Consider the following 6,000-nt stretch of genomic DNA (forward strand, 5'->3'; position numbering starts at 1 on the left):
CTGGTTCCCTATGTGGACATCCTTAGCTTGCAGATAACATTATCTTCTCTACTCCCTCGTACCACATCACTCATCCGGATTTGTGAATTTTTCAGGTTGTGTAAACAACCTGAACCAAGTAGGGTCAGACTCCTTACTTTCAGATGGCTGTAGCTGCGAGTAAGCCCTGTACATCTATCTGGGGGACACCAAAATGCTGCACTGTAAATTTGCATCCTAGCCTTCTTCACAGTCACTCTGACCTACAGGCACACAACCATGAGCATAAGGAATGCTGGAGGGCTGGGAACTGAGAAATGGTGCTTTCATTTAGTCATTCCTGCCCTGGTCTTTTTTGGCCTTGAATTTCTTCCTAACTTGATCTCTGTGGCATCAGGAGGATTCTTGCAATGATTCAGACCCTTCAAGCATTCAGAAAGCTTCAAGGTGTTCTGAAAAACTCAGTCATAAACCCCAGCCATCTGATAAGAAGGAATTCATTGTTCTCAGAATCAACATTTCCAGTTAACACCAGTACTCCAAAAGAGACAGCACATACTTTACGGAAAGCTACGGAAACTGGAACTGAAACAAGACAAGCTTTAGCCAGTAAGATTTTCTGGCTAACAGGTTTTTCTTTTTTGTCTCTACTAATTTGCTTGCTACTCTATAATTGAAGGTCACTGGTTAAGGAAAATGGTCCCGTCAGCTCATGAGGAGCGGCTGTAATTTCATTGCTTTTAGTCTGACTTCATTGTGTATATTTGGGTGGTATTAACATAGCACCAATTTTCCCTCCTTCTGGTTTTCCACATACGCAGGGATGTCAGGCCAGCAATGATGCCGTGCTCGGCCTTCAATGAATTTTGCATAGACATCTGAGGTTTTATTGCTGTATGCTCAGAATTTAAATCTCTTAGACACTGGGTTCATTCAACTGTGAACCAGCTATTGGCTTGTGAAGCTTGATGGACAGCCTGTATAATTTACATCCAAGTGGTTTCACCACCTGTGGATTGCTAAGGCTTTCCCTTCCACCCAGGAAAGCAGTTAAAGGCAGCTATCATCTTTAAGAAGAAGCTGGCTACACCTTGGCACAGGACCTTGGCTGCTTCTTGTGACAGTAAACCTCTACAGTACAGCAGGGACTTTAAATGCTGAAGCATCTGAAAGACAGGTGAGATAAGAGACCGAAACCTCAAGTGTAGAATTTACTGAGGTTAAACAGAAAAATCGCTATGAGAGAGTGCAGTCTTTTAAGGAAATCAACCAAAATAAGAACATTGCATATAAAAAGCAGTATGTTCCGGTTGCAAATATCAAGCAATGTGTATGTCAGTCCTATGAGGTATGTAGAGAACATGACAAATCAGTAATTTCAGGCACATATAACATTGCTTTTTCCCTTATTTATAAAAAGTTTCTGACTTTGCCCTCTGGCATATCAGTACCATGTTCCTTTGAATTTCTCCAACAGCCTCTCCTTTTCCCACTGAATTGAGTTAAAGCATCTTGTCCACGCCTTTAGGGGATACATCGTCCTTTCTCATCCTAATCATCTTCATTTTTCTTTTCATGTGGCTTCTGTGTCCTTCACCGTGCCACTGAGGCCAGCCTCAGCTTGCCCATTTTCCCACAACCAGCTCTTTGTCTTCATCAGTCCTGTGCTCTGTTCACAGGTCACCCTTCTTGTGTGTATACCTATTATAAAAAAAAAAAAAGTACTTCTCTGCCATCTACTTGCTCTACTTTTAAAAACGTTTTAAAGTTTCTTAAGAAAGTATGCTACCTTCCTCGGACTTTGTGCAGCACCACCCATAAAAAGCCCCACTTACGATGATACACAGCACCAATCACAATAAAGTAACAAAATCAGTAATGAACACCTGATGTTTCCTCCCCAAAAGGACTATCAGAATTTGTTTGAAATTCCTGGTACAGTGTCAGCTCTGCAGCTTATGGCTTCAAAGGAAGCGCAGAGGTGCAAGCCAAGAAAACAGTAACACAGAAGGAATATGCAATTTGTGGATGATGGCAAAAGTTGCTCAGAAAGCTTGCCACGTCCCTGCAGAAATAGCACACGCTCCTGTACTAAATGCTCTGAAGCACCTTTTAGGTACTTTTGCTTGTGGCCAGAATTCAGGCATAATAAAGCTTTTGTCCTTTTCTTGGCAGATAGGGTTGAAAACAGAAAAAAGGAGGAGGGAGAAGGTGGAAGGAATTTCAGCCTCCTCAGGAGATGCATTCCAGCCGGCGTGGACTGCACTGCATCCTCCCTGGATGCTCCAGCACATTCCTTTGTTCCCTCTGACCAGACATTTTCTTTCGTTTAGTCCATCAGTGCCCTGCAAAGTATGTTTTACCTCCTCGGCAATGTGGAGTGCATTGCACAGTCCTTGTCTCCCAGTTCTGAATTTTCCCTAGATTTAGCATTTTTATCACATACTGCTCTTTACTCACTGTGTTAAAAGAACTATTAATTATTGTTATTAATTTCTCTTATTCAGTGCTGACAAGTGAGCTAAATTAAGCTTTAGTGGGAGCCAAACTAACTGTCGACTTCATGCATATTTATTCTCCATCACCATATGCACAGCAGGGTGGCACCCTGAGAGCAACAGCACAAATTCCAGGGCTTTGCTCAGCCAGGACCAGGGCTTTTAAAGAGATCACCCAGAGGCAAATAACTGTTGTCCACAAGGGAATGCAGTTGATTTAAAGATTTTACATCTACCATACTGTGCTCAGTTGGCAGCGTGGGTTTGCTTTAATTCATGCAACGTGAATTTGATGTTTGACTTCTCTGTGTGTATGTGTGTGTGCAAGATGCACCTCTTCCTTGAATCCACCTTTATGCACCCCTCTAAAAAATTCTAAGCTTCCCCCTCAGCTTTCTTCTAAGCTTATCTGCTCCCAGTGTTTGGGAGACTTTGCCTTTGATGCACTCCCTCAACTTTTACCCTCTGCTCCTTTTTTTGAATGGAGATCTTCATACACTTTCATATTTCTAGAGATACTAGAGTTCTTCTGGCCTGCTATCAGAGTAGGCAATACAGCTTTTTACTGTGAGACAACTTTGCGTATTACCATGTTCCTTTTGAATCAGGGTTCAAGAATATCACTACCAGGACAAATATTAAGGACGGAGCCCACAGTCAGTGGTGCTGGGCCATGAACCAGGCTTGCCTCAGTGAAAAACCAATTAAGGGCTCCTCCCTCCAAGCTATTAGTAAGAAGTGAATTTTTTTTAGTAGGAGCAAAGCAGAACTTGCTTGATAAAGCCATGTATTGCAGGTTATCCTGCCCACTTGATCTTTTATGAAATTTTGCAAAAAGTGTTTCTGCAGATATGATTTCAACTTGAGGAGAGGGAAGCATGGCTCCTTGGCCAAGTCTGCTCTTGGACTGGCTTAGGACTCAAGAGTCTTAGGAAGCAAAAAAATAAAGAGAAGTGAACGTTCACCCTAGTAAAAAGGATTAACACAGAAGAGAGTAGCAGAGTTTTTCCTATGTATGATCGGATACTGAAAACAAGAAAGAATAATAATAATTTCAAAGTGTCATTTCAGTTAAAGAATTCAGTGCTGCTGCTTTAAATTGTTGATGCTGACTGCACCAGGAAAGCTAACAGTGTTCAGATTTGTTGTGAGAACTTCTCTCTAAAATGTAAAAGCCTTTCTTATCAGAAAAGGCCTTTACTTCGCAGCTTCTGCCATCTTTTTTTTCATATTGCTATAAAAAGGCTAAGAGTAAATGTCAATGAAAATGAAGGCAATGTGGAAATACATAGAAACTGCTGCTCTGTTTTTTTTTCCCCCTTTGAATTCTTTTAAATAATTTTGATCTGCATCCAGAGCAGTTTATGGAGGCACAAAACAGTGCATGTGGAACAGCAAGCAAGAGCGTGGAGTGAATACTAATGCACTCCAACGCCCTCCCCCCAGCTCTCTAAGCCTGAAAAATCCTTCTGCAGCGTAACTACCAGTTCCTGTAGGGCCTGCTTATATCCTCATGGAGGAAAATCCTTTAGCATTTAATAGAAAATTATTATCTTTTCATACACTTTTTGAGCTGTTAGAATTTAATACAAAATTATATCCTTGCCATATAGTAGTTTGGAAAAAAATCCCCTACAGACCATCACGAATAAATTCTAAAAGGTTTTTAGGGCAGATTTTGCAGGAGAGTAATACTTTTTTTATAGGACCTGCCTGAATACCTCTTGTTAAATACAACAAGATTTCTTCACAATAGCAGAATCTTGAACTAAATAGATTTTTACAGTCAAATTTACCAGGATAAATTTTGGCCCTTTACTGCAAGAGGAGAACAGAAAGGAGCCACCTGTGAAAAACAGAAGAAAATTTAAAATTGACTTTGATTCCCCCTACATATAATATCAGTTCTAGAAGCCTAAATATTTAAATTTTTTAAACCTATTGTGCACAAAATGCCACAAAAGGCCTTTCTTTTTCTTCTAATTTCAAAGGCCTAATTGCAATCTGACATACAACCCAGAGATGCCAGCTGAAGTCACTGAAGTGCACAGGACACAGTCTGGGGCCAGACTGGTATCAGAACATTTTTTTTTCACTAAACCATTAGTTTTGTGAAAGGGGCTGTGTGATGTCTGGCCTGCAATAGCAGTGTCACTGCAATCAGTGACATCTCTTTTTCTGCTCCCTCCACCTCTTATTTCTTATAAATTGTGGTTTCATTTTTCTTCCCATTCCACCTATAAAATGATTTTACATGTTCAAAGTGAAAATACTCTTAGGTAGCCACTCAAAAGGACAGATGTAAAATGTCAGCGTAAGTGCGCGCAGATGCCTCTCTCCCATACAGACTCGGGCAATCCCGGGGACAAAACGGCCGCTGTTCCTGCTCACACGCAGAGTCTGAAGTTGTAAAGGGATGAAAAGCATCACAGTTCCGTAACTAAATGCAGCAGATTTACTATTTATAAACCTCACATGTGGGTGGCATGGACTGTTAGTAAATGTTTGCTAAATCGAACATTCAGCCTCGTGCCTGTGAGGACTGGGACTGCCTGGGAACATGGATGTAAAAGGAGAATGGAGAAATTGCACATTACTTTCCCAAGGCCATTTCTCCACAAAAGGATGGGTGGCCCAGTGGAAGGCTCTTGAAAGAGCTGACTTCAGTTCTCTGCTGTGGCACCGCTTCACCCACACATTCCCAGCAAGAAGACATCTACAGTGATCTCCAAGTTATTTTGGCGCTGCGATGGGATCTGACTGTCTTGCAAGATGGAGCGTGTCATTTATTTTTGCTTTGGTTTTTTTTTCTTTATGCTGTTCAGGTAAAAAGCCATAAACTGGGGTTGCTAATAGATTAATAACTCAAATTGGGATGCAGTTGAATTCTGCAGTGGGAAGAGCTATATAATTACCTTGGGTAGGTAACTAAGAAGTGGTGCTGACAGGCCTTGGCATTTAGTGCACTGACAGTGACAATGGAAAGATTTATTCAAAACTACTGCTTCAGTTAGAGTCTGTATTTTATTTCACTGCAATATGCTTCTTGGTGTTTTGCTTTGTAGCTTATTTCGCAAAATCAGCTCCCTGTTGAATACATCAGCTGACTATTAAAATGAATCAAAATCCATGGCATTCCACAAGAGCACCACACAAAAAAAGAGAAAAGCAAACTAAAGCCAGGCATGCAGATGAGAAGGATGGCAAAGGAGATTCCTCAGCCACCCTGGCAACAGCAAAAGTCAGACAGCAACGGTTGTCGCTCCATCTCCCCTCTCCCTGCCACACGGTGGTAGGGGCTGGATTTAATGAGAAGGGGAAAGCAAATCAGTCCATTTGGAGCAGAACCCAGATCAAGGACCTCCGAGCACACTTAAGTGGATTTCCATTGCCCCACAGTGAAGAGCTGGTTTTCTTCCATCCCTTAGCTCCATCTCCACATATTCAAGCAGCCTTGCTGCCTTTCCCTGATCTCACCCTTCCTTCCCCAACATTACCCCATCTTCCATCCAAAAAGGAAGAG

This window comes from Chlamydotis macqueenii, chromosome 2 (genome assembly GCF_036417535.1).
Source record: "Chlamydotis macqueenii isolate bChlMac1 chromosome 2, bChlMac1.mat, whole genome shotgun sequence".
Lineage (NCBI taxonomy): Eukaryota > Metazoa > Chordata > Aves > Otidiformes > Otididae > Chlamydotis > Chlamydotis macqueenii.